Below are 16,332 nucleotides of genomic sequence, written 5' to 3' on the forward strand. Positions count from 1 at the left end.
TAAGACCTGAAGTTGTGCATAAAATAAGGATTCCTGACCGAACCTAAGTGTTGTCTGTATATTTTTAATCAGATATGAACCCTGACTATCTTCTTGTTTGTGTTGATGTAAATGAGAAACAGATCCACTAAATTGGTCCGGAATAGTGGGGCCGCACTGATTTACATCAGCTGCAGATCTTGTACTCTGCAAATTAAAGGGGAATAGAAAGGGCCATAATACACTATTTATATCTCCATATGTTTAAGCAAAGATGGAAAAAAGATAAAGTAAAAATTAGGGTTATAAAATTGATTAATGTCAAACCTATACTTTTAGTTGAAAAAGACATTAAGGGGTTTTTGGAATGTTCTTTTTTAAATGGCATTAATTTATTTATTCGCTGTACTAATTGGTTGATTGATCATAATAGCTTCTAAGAAAATTGAAAATGAAATGCATTTCCTTATCTAGATTTTTAGCCTGATGGGTTTATTACAGAGTTTTTCCAAAAGCCACATAGGGAGCGTTCAGGAATGTTCAACTGTTAACAGTGGTTTGTTGGTTTTAGGGGAAAAATTAAGATGTACATAATTTTAAAAAGTATATTTCATATAATTCGTGAACAAACCTAGGAAAAATATATCAAAGTGGTTAAAGTTTACTCATGTCAGAAAATCCATTAGGTCAGATTACAAAGATATATATTGTCTGAACTCCCAGATTGTTCTTATTAAAAGTTCAATTGTATCTTTGAAATAAAAATATCCAATCTGATACTATAGTTTTCACAGAAGCCAAGATGGAACAGTGACCTGATGAAATGCCACAGCTGTCATAAAAGTGGACCATAGCCCTAAATTACCTTGTTCTCCTGTTATGTGGAAGAATTTATAGTCTCGTGGTGGTTAACATGGATTATTTATGTAATTAATTTTATTTATATGAAACCGCTCCGCTACCCTAATAATAACCATGAATAACCATGTTTCCTTTATGGGTGCGTTTCTTCAGCTAACTTCTATAATGAGCCTGTTTCACAAAAACACTAATGCTTTTAAGACAAATTCCATTTTGTTGCGCACAAAATTTCGACTATTTCTCTAGCACTTCACTGAATTATCCGGGACACCCCGTCTTGCAGCAGGGCAACTGCTGGGTGGCTCTCAGCAGCACTTTGTAATTTCATAAACGGAGTAATGCCGCGGTGAATCAGGCCCCCAATATTTTTGCTAGAATTAAAAGCTTTCTCTGCTGTAAGCCAAGCCTGTTTTCACCTTCTTCATGTAATTAAGTCATAATCCTTTCGTTCTGATATCATTATCTGTTGTCATGGTGATTTTAATTATAAAAATGAATGGCTGAGAAGTGGGCGAAGACAAAAGTTTGTGCTGAACTTCATTAAGTTAATGGCAAAGGGGAAAATATCTGTGGTAAACAACAAACGCCTGAACTTTTAACACAGTGTATTTTAAAACAATGGTAAGAAGTAGGTGTCAGAGACAGAAGAGATGCATTTGATGTGAATATTTCAGTGTTTACAAAATATGTGTGGTATTTAACGTTTCAGAACAATTTTTGCATGGCACCAGTCAGACAGCCCCTTCTGGCATTGCATGAACGAAGAAATTCCCTTCTAAATCTCAACTGCTAGTGATTCACCTATTGGAAAAACATTCCCTTTTTAGGGAAAAGTTGGACCAATTTCCAAGAGTGCAGACTTTGGGAACAGCTACACAACACTTAGAGTTCATCCAAAAGCAGAACACCTGGTTTGATGGGCAGTGTGGATGCAAATTGTCCACAGGGGAAGATACGCCAGGGCTTGCAATGAGCAGACCCACAAGCCACAGTCCTATATATATATAGCTGAACTTTAGAAGACACCTCCATCGGGTCAGTTAAGATCTGGGTGATACGTGGTGGCTCTCAGGATGTGGTTTTTCTTTGCTGCCACTGAAACGTTGCAGCCAACGTGCTGAACTGAACCCATCTCCTCTTGCTGTCGTTCTGCAGTTTTGCTCTGGCGCGTTGTCCGCTGACAAATACACAGTTTTATACAGGCACATCATTAAACGGTGGCACATTATCATAGCTTGGAAGAGGAGAGCCTCATGCTCATCTCAGTACCCACGGGTGACACCCCGTCATGGCCACCGCTCTTGGCTCCTCCCAGCTCAGCAATTCCCTGGGGCTCCTCATCCTCTTTTCCCAGACTGTGGGGTACCCTCTGGTTTGGGGACTCACATTTGCTTTATCTCCCATATGTGAACGATTAGGTGATGTCTGTTCATTCACTTGGCATTAGCCCTGTGTGGAAGCACCTCAGGGCTGGCCACAGCCGTGATGGTACCGGCACCGCTCACTGACACAGCAGCTCCCTCCTCCTGGCACGTCCCTCCTGGGCAGCTTTGGCATCCTCTGCTTCAGGCCCTGACGGTGGGTTTGGACCACAGTACACTAGTACAGTGCTCGACAAATGGTAGTTATTCTATTTGCATTATTTGAAAACCAGTGATGATATTTTGGTTATCATACACAGTGCCCACTTGGATACATAGGGAGAGAAAAAACAGAAAGATTTCCAGTTTAATCCTATTATCTATTCTCTTATGTCAGTCCAAATACAACATTGATTTTTTATTTTTTCTTTCTTAGGGCAAGTGTTGACCTTTAGAGCAGACCAAGGGCAATCTCGAGCTCGCCTGTGACCACCGGTCCGGGGGGCAGCACCCCTGCAGTCCCTCTGAATTGAAATCTCTTTCTGGGTCTGTCAACCTGATTCCCAGGTTGCCTGACAGATAATGTGGCGTGCCAGTCACCCGCTGCTTTTTCATTTAAATAAATGAGAAAGTTGTGGCTAAATTAACACTCCAGCAGAGGTAATAAGGACCAACTCAGCAGCTGCCATGATGTATGCAAATTGCAGTTTCACACATTAGCAGCTAGATGTTGCTTAATTTGTAGGTCTTTCTGTCTTTTAAATGAAAGAGCCTCCATCAAATTCAGGCAATCTTAAAAAAAAAAAAAAAAAAAAGGCCAAAAGAAAACCCCCAAAGTCAACTGCTCACCACTGTTTCTAACTGCACCTAAAGTCTTTCATCTGGGGTTTCCCCCCAGTCCCCTGAGAAGCAGTTATTACTGAGTTATACTGCACTGCCGGATGCTTTTAGACAAAATATCTGCTGATTGCCAATGAACAGACAGCCTGATTAAGGAGGTACTGCCGGCCCTTCAGTATAAACAGAAACTTGATTTTTTTTTTTTTTTTTCGCAGTGATACCACAGTGCAGGAGCTCGACATCCATCAGGTTTTTTTTCTCTGGAAATGAAACTGTAATAGCGCGAAGGAAGACCTGTGATAGCTGCCAGTTAATCAGACAGAAGGAATGGGCTGATAGGAGAGCATTTTTTCTCCCTTTAGATCAGTTGAGATGGGAATGGAGATGCAAAGAAGCATGTAACTGGATGGGGTTTGTGGAAATGCTGTTCTGTACATCAGTTTTACTGCTTTTTAATCTCCCTAACAGAATTATGGATATGACTGTGTTAGGGTCAAAAAGATTTCTAAATGGACAGCAAAACTGAAACTCAGGAAAGGAAGTGCATACTCGGAATAGCAGAACTTGGGGCCGTTATGGTCACAGAAAGTAGAAATAACTAAAATGTTTCTCAGGGTATGAGTTGTGAGAGGAAGCACAATATTAAAAACATTCTAAATCAGATTTTAGCTGGCTCAGAAATGCTGCAGGCACAGGATATAAGGCTAAATAATGCTCCAGACTCGCCCAGGTTTTATTGAGAAAGGCAGAGGTTTCATTCTAAAATAAATCCCATTCAAATTATTTGGCGTTTGCCTATCTTTTTTTGCTTTCCTGACCTACATGGTCAGTCCTCAAGAGCTATTGCCACAGGTCTTTGAGTTCCTTCGGAGGAGATGCTCTTTTCTCCAATCTGGTCACCAATTCCTCCATGCTCAATTCCTGTTCCTGGATGTCACCTTCTTAGTTTTCACTGAGCCCTTTCATAACCTAGAGATACTGTAGTGACCCCCGGCATGCTGTTAGCAAAGAAATAACGGGAACTTGCACTGTCTAGTCATTATTTTGCTGCATGTGTTGAAACAAACTGCCACATGAAAATGCAAGTAAAAAAGCCACGGTGAATTTGTGGGCAAGAAACACTCAGACCATAACCAGAACACAAGGGCTGAGAATGCTTCCCAATTCCCAGAAGTGAACACACCCCCAGGCTGTTTTCCAGCTCCCTGCTGAAGGCAGAGCTGGCATACACCTCCTCCCCATCACTCCTACTCCTCCAGGAAGGGAAACCTGAGCACTCAGCTGGGACGCGAGCTGCAGCCTGCCCTGAACTGAGCTATTGGGGACAGGGATTGAGGGATAAACCCCAAAGTGCCTCCACCCTGCTGTTCAGATGGAGTCTTGGCAAACTGGGGTGATTTACTATTCAGGACACCGAAGATGACCATAATTCTGGCTGCTGTGACTTTACCTGTCACTCAGTACAAGCCCCTGAACTCTCTTTGGTCTTTTATCCTCATTGCTAAACCAGGATGATGATGCTTTTCTACCAGTCAGAGAGATTAATTAGTATTCACTAAGCTGCAAAGACCATGTGCCAATTGTGCAAATTAAGAAAGATGTCCAGGTTTGTGTATTCCAATACATTCTGCATTTGATGCAGCCCCCAACCTGGTGCACAATTATGCTATCAAAAATGCATTAAAAAACTCTTTCTTACACAGTGGTTATAGTGAATACCAAATACGAAGCAAACTATGCATCGCTTATCTGACAAACAGAGGCAATACCTCGGAGAGATGTGGACTTGTCCCATAATGGGCATAGGCATCTGTCCCTAAAGTGGTATGAAGATGATGCTGGATCGTAGGCGTCCAGTCCTGAGCACTGAGCTGGAGGTGGTTCCTCTCTCCCATGCCCTGCTGCCCCAAACGAGGCTGGCATTTGTAGTATAGTGCTGGAGCTCCAGCCCACGGGATGGAACTATGTCCCAGAGGCAGACAGACAATCTGAAGTGTCTATCTATCCATGGATGTCAAGATGATGGGGAAATGGTCACGGGGAGCAAGAAAGACCTCCTAGTAGGGCCTTATCCTCAAAGAGCTCTAGGCAATCCTGCTTAGCAGGGGAGTTGGACTAGATGATCTCTAGAGATCCCTTCCAACTCTGTCAAATCTGTGAACCCATGAATCCGTAAATGGCCCACCTCCTGACTCAGGGTAGGCACCAGGTATCTTCTTTCACCCCATGATCAGAGTCACCAGTCATTAGCTTTTTGAGTTCACTTGTGAGGGATCTCATGAATTAGGTGCTAAAACCTTGAAAAGATCTGCAATACTGTCACTCTTTTAATTACCCATCTGCAGTTGCCCATAAACATGCAGCTAATTTTGCTCAAACCTTGCAACTGAGCATAGTGGTTGATTCTAGAGCAGCAGTACCTCATTGAAAATGAACAGGAACTAGGAGCCTTCAAAAAAGTAAAAATTCTTCTACTTCTGTCCATAAAAAAAAAAAAGGATGAAGAAATGTAGCATCTTCCAAGTTACACCCCACGTGGCAACCTTCCAAACCTCTTTCCATATGTTCCAAAGTGTCAAAAGCCCAAATGTTCCATATCTTGCTGCCAAATTCTCTGGCTCATTCCCAACAGCTCTTACAATACACTTGGGTATTGTCTAGTGAAAAAAAAAAAAAAATCACCTCAGATTGATAATTAAAAATATATTTGATCATCAGATAGATATGAATGGGCAAGGGGTGCTGTGCTGAATGAATTCCTCACACTCACAGGTTTCAGAGCAGCAGAAGGAGATCTTTCTGGTCTAACAGAGGTTGCCCCCAAAATCCCTGTGTTTTGCAGAATATATTGCTGAAGAGGTTTGGAACTGGGGGCAGAGGTGGAGGGAGATGAGCCATGGCAGAGACCTGTACTGACGGGGTGCACTCTGGGGTACGTGCCTGCAGAGGGGGGTTTGGACTCTGGCAGGCATTGCTGGATTGGTTTCACCCCTGTCTTGTTTCAGACTGAGCTCCACAACATCAAAGGCTTGGAGTTGGTCCTTGTTGAAAACCGAAGGGTAGATGCTGCTGTAGTCCCATCCCTGAGGGTGCTGAGGTGCTGGGTGCAGGTCTCAGGGTGGGACTGAGGACACAGGCATTGCTCAGTGTGTCTCATACACATTTCACAGCACAGGAGGGGAAGAGATGCTTTGTGCTTTCTGACTCTGTTGCTGATTCAGTAACATACTAGGAAAAGTCAACAAATAAAGATAATCAATGCATGCTGGTATCAAAGCATAGTACTGTGAACTGGAAGGTTCCTGTGTGCAGGAGTTTAGGAAGCCCCACCGACAGGTCTGTAACAGCAATCTGAACTGACATGACCAGCCCACAGCAACTGCAGATGCTCGTGACTCCAAAGCACAAACAAAACCACAGATACCTTTGCTACATGAGAATCAATGACTATAGCCAAGGTATAATAGATATCTCGTGTTGGAGGAAACAGGATGAGGGTTGGGGGCTGAACTCTCAGATACCGTAACTTTTGATATTATTAACAGCATATGCTGCTAATTTATAATAAGATCACATATGAAGGGTGTTAATGGCCTTGAGGTCTGAAGATGTCCATCTCTGAAGCACATGAGGCTCTGGTAACAATCCTTTGTCATGCTGAAATACAGCATTGTCATCTTATAGGATATAGGAAATACTTTGCCTATGGATGCTTTGTCCCCCTTTTCACTGCAATGCTCCTCATTTGACTTCCGTCTTCTCAAAGTGTACTTCTGGGTTAATTATTACATGCATTAATGCAGCCTAGGAGGAAAACCAGTGAGTGTGCTTTCCTGCACTAGAAGGTATAAAGTAAATTGTAGCAGATACTGTAAAAATTAAATAACAGTGAGGGAACAATTATGAACCAGATGCAGACAGGAATGAATGTGCTGCTTGGGACAGAATAAGTCCCATGTGAATTCATGGTATTGGGGTGCAACTCTGAGAACAACTGGGGCTTCATTTTGTGGGCCACTTGGTGCTCCCGCAGTGTGTAGAGAGGAGAGTGCTCCCAGAAGCGAGCAGCGTATTTGGTATAAGGTTTCTATAAGACATGAAGATACTGCCTAACACCTATACCAGCATGGCAAAGTATGTCCTACAATTCTCTTGTTGTTCCACACTATAATGTTTACTTCTTCTCCATCATGCATTTTGCACTAGAGATACTCGTTATTTTCGCTAGTACTACTCCTGGTTTACATCAGTGTGAACAAGAGCAGGATCAGGCCTCCAGTTAAATAACTAATGCAGCTGTTTTGCTGAACCAGCTTCCTGGCTGGGAATGAATCCAGTCAGCTGTGGATAACAAACCTCAGTGATAGAGATTTCAAAGATTTCATACATTAATTTTTTTCTTAATATTTGCAGAGTTACTTCTCCTACAAAATCTGCTAGGCAGATGTTAGGATAAATGGCCCACCTCCTGACACAGGGTAGGCACCAGGTATCTTCTTTCACCCCATGATCCCATGAATCCGTAAATGGCCCACCTCCTGACTCAGGGTAGGCACCAGGTATCTTCTTTCACCCCATGATCTGAGTCACCAGTCATTAGCTTTTTGAGTTCACTTGTGAGGGATCTCATGAATTAGGTGCTACAACCTTGAAAAGATCTGCAATACTGTCACCCTTTTAATTACCCATCTGCAGTTGCCCATAAACACGCAGCTAATTTTGCTCAAACCTTGCAACTGAGCATAGTGGTTGATTCTAGAGCAGCAGTACCTCATTGAAAATGAACAGGAACTAGGAGCCTTCAAAAAAGTAAAAATTCTTCTACTTCTGTCCATAAAAAAAAAAAAGATGAAGAAATGTAGCATCTTCCAAGTTACACCCCACGTGGCAACCTTCCAAACCTCTTTCCATATGTTCCAAAGTGTCAAAAGCCCAAATGTTCCATATCTTGCTGCCAAATTCTCTGGCTCATTCCCAACTGCTCTTACAATACACTTGGGTATTGTCTAGTGAAAAAAAAAAAATCACCTCAGATTGATAATTAAAAATATATTTGATCATCAGATAGATATGAATGGGCAAGGGGTGCTGTGCTGAATGAATTCTTCACACTCACAGGTTTCAGAGTAGCAGAAGGAGATCTTTCTGGTCTAACTGAAGTTGCCCCCAAAATCCTTGCGTTTTGCAGAATATATTGCTGAAGAGATTTGGAACTGGGGGCAGAGGTGGAGGGAGATGAGCCATGGCAGAGACCTGTATTGACGGGGTGCACTCTGGGGTACGTGCCTGCAGAGGGGGGTTTGGACTCTGGCAGGCATTGCTGGATTGGTTTCACCACTGTCTCGTTTCAGACTGAGCTCCACAACATCAAAGGCTTGGAGTTGGTCCTTGTTGAAAACCGAAGGGTAGATGCTGCTGTAGTCCCATCCCTGAGGGTGCTGAGGTGCTGGGTGCAGGTCTCAGGGTGGGACTGAGGACACAGGCATTGCTCAGTGTGTCTCATACACATTTCACAGCACAGGAGGGGAAGAGATGCTTTGTGCTTTCTGACTCTGTTGCTGATTCAGTAACATACTAGGAAAAGTCAACAAATAAAGATAATCAATGCATGCTGGTATCAAAGCATAGTACTGTGAACTGGAAGGTTCCTGTGTGCAGGAGTTTAGGAAGCCCCACCGACAGGTCTGTAACAGCAATCTGAACTGACATGACCAGCCCACAGCAACTGCAGATGCTCGTGACTCCAAAGCACAAACAAAACCACAGATACCTTTGCTACATGAGAATCAATGACTATAGCCAAGGTATAATAGATATCTCGTGTTGGAGGAAACAGGATGAGGGTTGGGGGCTGAACTCTCAGATACCGTAACTTTTGATATTATTAACAGCATATGCTGCTAATTTATAATAAGATCACATATGAAGGGTGTTAATGGCCTTGAGGTCTGAAGATGTCCATCTCTGAAGCACATGAGGCTCTGGTAACAATCCTTTGTCATGCTGAAATACAGCATTGTCATCTTATAGGATATAGGAAATACTTTGCCTATGGATGCTTTGTCCCCCTTTTCACTGCAATGCTCCTCATTTGACTTCCGTCTTCTCAAAGTGTACTTCTGGGTTAATTATTACATGCATTAATGCAGCCTAGGAGGAAAACCAGTGAGTGTGCTTTCCTGCACTAGAAGGTATAAAGTAAATTGTAGCAGATACTGTAAAAATTAAATAACAGTGAGGGAACAATTATGAACCAGATGCAGACAGGAATGAATGTGCTGCTTGGGACAGAATAAGTCCCATGTGAATTCATGGTATTGGGGTGCAACTCTGAGAACAACTGGGGCTTCATTTTGTGGGCCACTTGGTGCTCCCGCAGTGTGTAGAGAGGAGAGTGCTCCCAGAAGCGAGCAGCGTATTTGGTATAAGGTTTCTATAAGACATGAAGATACTGCCTAACACCTATACCAGCATGGCAAAGTATGTCCTACAATTCTCTTGTTGTTCCACACTATAATGTTTACTTCTTCTCCATCATGCATTTTGCACTAGAGATACTCGTTATTTTCGCTAGTACTACTCCTGGTTTACATCAGTGTGAACAAGAGCAGGATCAGGCCTCCAGTTAAATAACTAATGCAGCTGTTTTGCTGAACCAGCTTCCTGGCTGGGAATGAATCCAGTCAGCTGTGGATAACAAACCTCAGTGATAGAGATTTCAAAGATTTCATACATTAATTTTTTTCTTAATATTTGCAGAGTTACTTCTCCTACAAAATCTGCTAGGCAGATGTTAGGAAGTAATTACTGTACATGAATCAAAAGAAAATGCACGTCTTACGCTGAACATGTGTGAGTGGACTGAGTAAAGAAACCAAAGATAAATGAGAAAAAAAGCGCTAAAATATATCTGAGCAGAATCTGACAGAATTTGCCATGGGGTGGTTATAAGGAAGAAGCAGCACAAGGCAAACTCCTCACCATACGTTCATTGTGTATCCAAAACAACGAACCTGATACTTTTCTAGCAATAGCAGAATTATACTCGCCATTCATGGAGAGAAGATGAAGCCAGCCATGGCTGGGCAGCTACAGTTTTCATCAACATCTAAGAGCCTTTCAGCTTACAATGTGGTGGACAGAACTAAGACATTGCTACATACACCCTTGTGCTCAAACATCCCAAGGTGTCCTTAGATCACGGCGCACATAGATGTAAATTGGGCTGGTCATATGAGTTAAAACTCTCGCCTCTGTGTACAGAATTATTGTAATTTGTATATATAAGCGCACATAGATGTAAATTGGGCTGATCATATGAGTTAAACTCTTGCCTCCGTGTACAGAATTATTGTAATTTGTATATATAAACACAACCGATCTTCAAATGATGGTGGCGGCAGTAAAAACATCCAGGAGATCAGGATAGAAAGCAAAATTGTAGGGAAAATTTGCCTTAAGGATGTAGTTACCCAGGCTGTGGTTTTGCCTGGATCAGAATATTCCCCATACTTGCAAATCTAGGTAATCTTTATTGAGTGGAAAAGTTACTGCTTCAGTTGTTCACAGTGCTCTGATGGATAGATTTCGAGATGAGATGGGAGTTAGTAATGGTATAATTGGGTAAACAAAATCAGGAGCATTAAGAATGGATTCTGCCCTCAGCTTGCCTCTGGCATTGAGCCCTACTTTTGTCTGTCCTGATTTCCCCCCCATAAAATAAAAATTTTATCTTTCCTTTCCAAAGTACTTTAAAAATTCACGTTAAATTAGAGTTAAATAAAATATCTCAGTAAGTAATAATAAAAATACTGCGTGTCTTTTATGGCATTTTCCATCACTAGCAGTTAATGCACCTCGTAGGGGAGGATGGTATAATCCCCTTCACGTTGCAGTGTGGTTGGACCAACTGAGGCCAAGTAAGGAAATGGTTCACCTGTACCACAAAAGCTCCCTTAAAAGATGCCTTTTAGGGGTATATAGCAGACCTTGAGGTTGGGTTGATTTTCACACATAAAATCAATTTCATTCAAAAAATAAATTGCACATCAGTAACTATGGCCCTCTAAAATTCCATCTCGGAATTTATGAACCTATAAACACTATAAAAAGAAATGCTGCAAAAGAAGCCTTTAAAATTACGAACCAGCCAGGATGTTTAATATTTCAAGTCTAAATTACAATATAAAACCTCATTTTGAGAAACGCTATGAAAGCACCGGGGTTGGGTGCATTTTAGAACAGCATTTGTCATTAAAAAGAGCTCGAACATTTGGGTTGCCAAGGCAGAAACAAGCACCACAGACACATTTTACCCTTATGGGGATTCATCAAGGTTGTGCAGTGCAGCTGTTGTCTTAGTAAAAGAAAGTATCAGCCCCTGGCTGGAAGAAACAGAAACATAATTATGTTATGATGAGCTGGAAAACATGCAAAGAAAAATTGGAATGCAAAGCATGATAAATGACGCTTTGTCAATAGCAAAGCAGCAAGAAAACCAGGCGGCACAATAATAACTCTTCTCCAGTCAATGCTTCCAGTTTGGCTACCAAAATAAAGCACCCCTCTAACCACCACAGAATAGCTGTATCTTTTGGCTGTATTATTTAGTCCCGATACAATGAAGCGTGGTTTGTAAAGTGGGTTATGCAGTCACCCTGAGTAATAGAAATGAGAAAAGGAATGGTCAGGTACTTCTCAGAATTTGAGACCATAATTCCACCTGGATAAAATTTATAATGTTACCTTGTTCTGATTTTTATGTATATTAAAATTCAAGGCTTAGAATCTTTTCCTTTAAGATGCCTTTTAATTGCGTTTTCTGCCATAAAACCCCTGTTTCTACCAAGGTGACCAACATTTTATCAGTAGTAATATGGCTACATGCAGTCATATCATAACGCAGTAAAATAGGAAATGCCATCCCATAACAGACTCATTAATCTGTCTGTCCTCACAGTGACAAGGACAGGATTTCCCTTCAAGTGCTGCAACAACATGCCCGTCCACAGCATAAACCACTGCAGTTTATTCTCATGACGTGAATGAATCCGGGGGGAAAACCGGACTAATTATATACCATCACAGGAAACTTTTATTTAGAAACCAATACTGGGCCGCGGAGATAAAAAGGGACAACTGTTTAAAGAAAACCTTCTGATGATAAAGTGGAAAATGATTAAAAAGAAAATAATAAGGGGGGTTTGGTAGGGCTGCCGTGAGAAGCTGTGGCTGCGCCCTCTAGTGCCCGAGACCCGCAATGCTCCCTGCGGCCTCCAGACCAGGGGCTTCTGCAGCCCAAAAAACCCACCCAGGGCCACCAGCTCCCTTGCTGGGGCACTGCTAAGGTTACACACTTCCAGACTTTTATAAAAAACATATTTATTCCCCGGGCAGAGTTATTCTCAAATGAGCTAGTTGCTAGAATCACTATCATAAACTTCCCCTCTACAGATAAAACTTCAGGGCAGAATTTCCACCTTTCATTTTGAATTTCCTTCCTTTGGAGGATGCCTTTTAAAGATTTCATACTAAGCATGCCTCAGAATCTGATATTAATATTCTTGTGGGTTTTTTAATTAAAAAAACCAAATGAACCGCCAAACAAAGTGTGTATTGCTTCTGTAATTAAAAACAACCAACTCTCAAATTAGCATCTATGTAGGATGGGTCATCTTCTAGACATCAGTTTAAAGGACTGAAACCTATATTCAAAGAGTGTATTTTTAAGTGTGTATTTTTGGTCCTGTCAAATAACAGGCACAGGCAAGATACTAATCACTTCACTCGTACAGCTACTGTTTGCAGTCACGGCTTTGTAAGCGATTTCTAATGACAGCATGATTCGCAGAATTTTTATCACCTAAAAAAAAAATTAGGACTATTTTTACCACTAATTATTTTCATTTACATGGTAAAAATACTTTATTACTTGGCTGTAGTTTGCACCTTGGGGTATTAAACCACTTGTAGCTAAATCTAATAATTCTATTCCTACTGATTAAGGGAAAGCGAAATTACTGATGGGCAACAAATCAGTGAAAGCCTGCAAATAATTTCTGCGATGCTTGGATACCCCTGCGCTAACCCTTCTGCCTTTCTACATTTCACTTGCCACTAATTTGTGAAGAAGTACCTGAGACTGCAGAATTGCAGACCAGTGCTAAACTAGTTATAATTTCTCCTGAAATTGTTAAGCTTAACCTGTTCAATGAAATATTGTCCTTGAACATTTTCTTCTTCAATCTGGTTTGCCTGACACCAAGTTTAGGTTTTGGCTGCAAAGCATTAAAATTGTTATTTTACTGGAAAACCACAGCAGTTTATCCCAGCCCACCTGTCTCATCCCCGTACATGTCTTATTCAGGAATAGCAACAGGAAAGCAAAGGCAGATTTCACAAATAAGTAAAACTGAATGCCTGGACTCTCACTAGGGATAAATAACAAAAATAGCCAAATAGAAAGACAAATCCAAAATAATGACTGCAAGCTGACAGCTTTAGTGGCATTGGCTTCTTTGCTTTTCACTGGATTTTAGTTCTTCCTCTTCATGCTTCATCTCCCACCATTTCCCACGTGCTTGCACTGTCTGTTGCTCTCTCCAGCTGCTCCCCAACTACTGCAACTTCCAGCATTTTTCTGTTGGAGCAGATTCTTCTGTAACCACATACTTCTTTGATGTTTTATTATTGCATCCTCCTCTATTATTTTTCTCTATTATTTTTTTCCTCCTCCTCATCAGCAAAAGTTCTCTTTGTGGTTCTACTCAGCAGAATCCCAAATGTTTAGCACCCACACCCCGTCAAAACCACTTCTCAAACAAAAATACTCCTTTGCAATTTAAGAGCATGGTATCCTCAACCAGAGAAGGAGGGTCTCATACAGTCTATTTACCTTTGTATGCCAACAGGATATGATTTGTTAAAAATTCATTTTGTGAATGAAAATCTAAAGGCAAAGAAAATCCTAACTCGTTCCCTTACCCCACCATCAGAATCACAAGCCAGCCTGCCACGCTGTCTCCCATCCACCCTACTCTCTCCCTTCTCTTCTCCCTAGCCCCTTCTCTCTCCCCTTGCTGTGATAACAAGTTTTTATTATATGTGTTTTCTCTGTCATTCCAGAAATTGATTCTTTTCCTAAAATTTGCCTTATTTGAGAGCATAATCCTTTTCTCTATACTCCTTTGGGTACCTTGGGTGTCAATGGAGATGCTTAAGCTAAGCAGGGCTCAGCCTTCAATAAACCAAACACCTTTCCCTACAAGGCTTAAGTAATTACTGAGTTAGTGTGAAGATCCACCATGTGTATTTCTATTTCTGATGAAGAAGTTGATTGAGCTTAAACTGTATTTCCAAATCATATTTCACTCCACCGAGACAAGAGAAGATGTTACAGTCTCATAAATACTGCATGCTCAGACATCCCTTTGATTTCGCCCAGGGAGCTAGTGTGCAATAATTGCTCTGCTGAAGCCCTGTATATTGTTTGGATATCAGCTAGGTGAATTCTTCAGACCCAACCCAGTTTTCTCAGGTGGCTTTTAATTCACGGCTTCAACTCCATAAATAATAAGGTAACTAGTCAGCAGTTGCTTTTCATTCATTTTGATGATGTTATCACGACACGAGGGAGGGTGTGCTATCTATGAAAAGAAATATCCTCACATTCCTGGGGGCTCAGGTAAGGTGGGGAGAAGGGAAAGCAGGGTTGGCTGATCCTCCTTTCCTGGGCAATGGTGAGAATCTGGGTCTGGCAGAGAGTGCAGCTTGGACCATAGTTCTGCTGCCTCCAATATTAGCTACACGGAGGTTAACGGGGTATCAAGGGAATCATATATCTGGACTGACCAGGGCAAGCTCTCAAAGACAGGATCTCGCCCTTATCCCAACCAAGGACATTTTCTTTGAGATGCTATTTTTACCCTGCATTTTAGAAAGAGATTTTTTTTTCCTTGTCTCCTCCACCTCTCTGTGGCCCTGGGAACTCGGATATTCCCAGCACCACAGCGGGAGAGGAGCCTGTTCCTGGCATCAGGTTTCATGGATGGCTGTAGGGAAGCAGCGAAGTGTTCCTGGCAGATAAACAGTGTGAGCAGGGGAAGAGCCTTCTCTCCTTCTTTCTTCTCTTTTTAATCCAGTTATTATCTGATCTGTATCCTTTAAATAAATATATATGCCTTTGCTTCCCTCAGCTCCAGAGCTGGCTTGTGATAGCTCTTTAGTTCCACCCATTCGTGCTTAGGCAGTAGCTGGCCTAGCAAATTGTACACCTCCAAATACAGCTCCCAGGGCTCTGGGTAAGACCCCATCTGACCTAAATCTTGCTTATTATAAACAAATGTAAATGTTGGTGTTCAGTGTTGTTGTTGTGATTTTTTTCTCCAAACAATAGCAGTTACAGGAATATGTAATTTTGCTTTTGCAGTTTGTAACTAAAAACCCCTCTAGGGCTTTTAATATAAATGACACTTAAAGAGGAAAAAGTCTGCTTTTGATTTCCTTTTTATATGGATCATCTCCGAGGTTTTGCATTTATTGTTATTATTGTTAGCATACATTTCTTTCCTTTCCTCAGCCTTTTTTGGTTTGGACCTGGTGAGCACATTGCTGAGCTTTAAAAAATGTTTTTAATAGCTGCCTCTTCTTAAAAAGGCCTGAGATCTCTAGGTATATGTAGGCATGTAAAAATTAAAGTTTAAAATGTTATCCTGATGAAAGGTAAAAGGTCTGAATCTGTGCCCTTAACATAAACAATTTAAAAGTGCTCAATAAATGCTAAGCACTTGCCGGTATTAAATGACAAAAGTGAGTATCTGGATGCCTCGAGGCTGGGAAGCTATTTTAACTTGGGGGAACCTTGCTGTGACAATTTTTATAAGCAAGTATCATGTACCCCATCAAACGGATCTCAGATTGCACAGTGGCAACATATGTGGTGCATATTAATTTATGGTGCTCAGGTGCACTACTAGACTGCATGTGTATAAATGAGATAGTGTATTTATAGAGTGCCTTTACTCTGAGTGTTTCTGGCGGGGCTTCCAAGCCAGGAGAGCCGTGTATCTGAACACAAACAGTGTAAGTTTGGATTTGGGACTACAAAGAGAGGTTCAGCCCGGGGAAGCCTGGAAGGCAGCACGGCTTCATAGCCTCCCCTCTCGAAATTTGGCGTTTAAAGGCGCTCCACGCCCCCAGGGTGTCACTCGTGGCCACCCGAGCGCCCACTCCTACGGCCAGCGCCCCGTATTTGGGGTCTGTCAGCCGGCCAGGGGCGGAGGGGGGGGGGCGG

General features: G+C 41.8%; 1 protein-coding gene across 1 annotated transcript in view; it reads left to right on the plus strand.

Moving 5' to 3' along the window:
- The window catches only part of MGLL (monoglyceride lipase), a 109,014-nt gene that overhangs the window by 26,433 nt on the left and 66,249 nt on the right, over positions 1-16,332 (plus strand). The gene's annotated exons all lie outside the window — the stretch shown is intronic.

The sequence above is a fragment of the Calidris pugnax genome, unplaced genomic scaffold (assembly GCF_001431845.1).
Source record: "Calidris pugnax isolate Ruff unplaced genomic scaffold, ASM143184v1 scaffold128, whole genome shotgun sequence".
Classification (NCBI taxonomy): domain Eukaryota; kingdom Metazoa; phylum Chordata; class Aves; order Charadriiformes; family Scolopacidae; genus Calidris; species Calidris pugnax.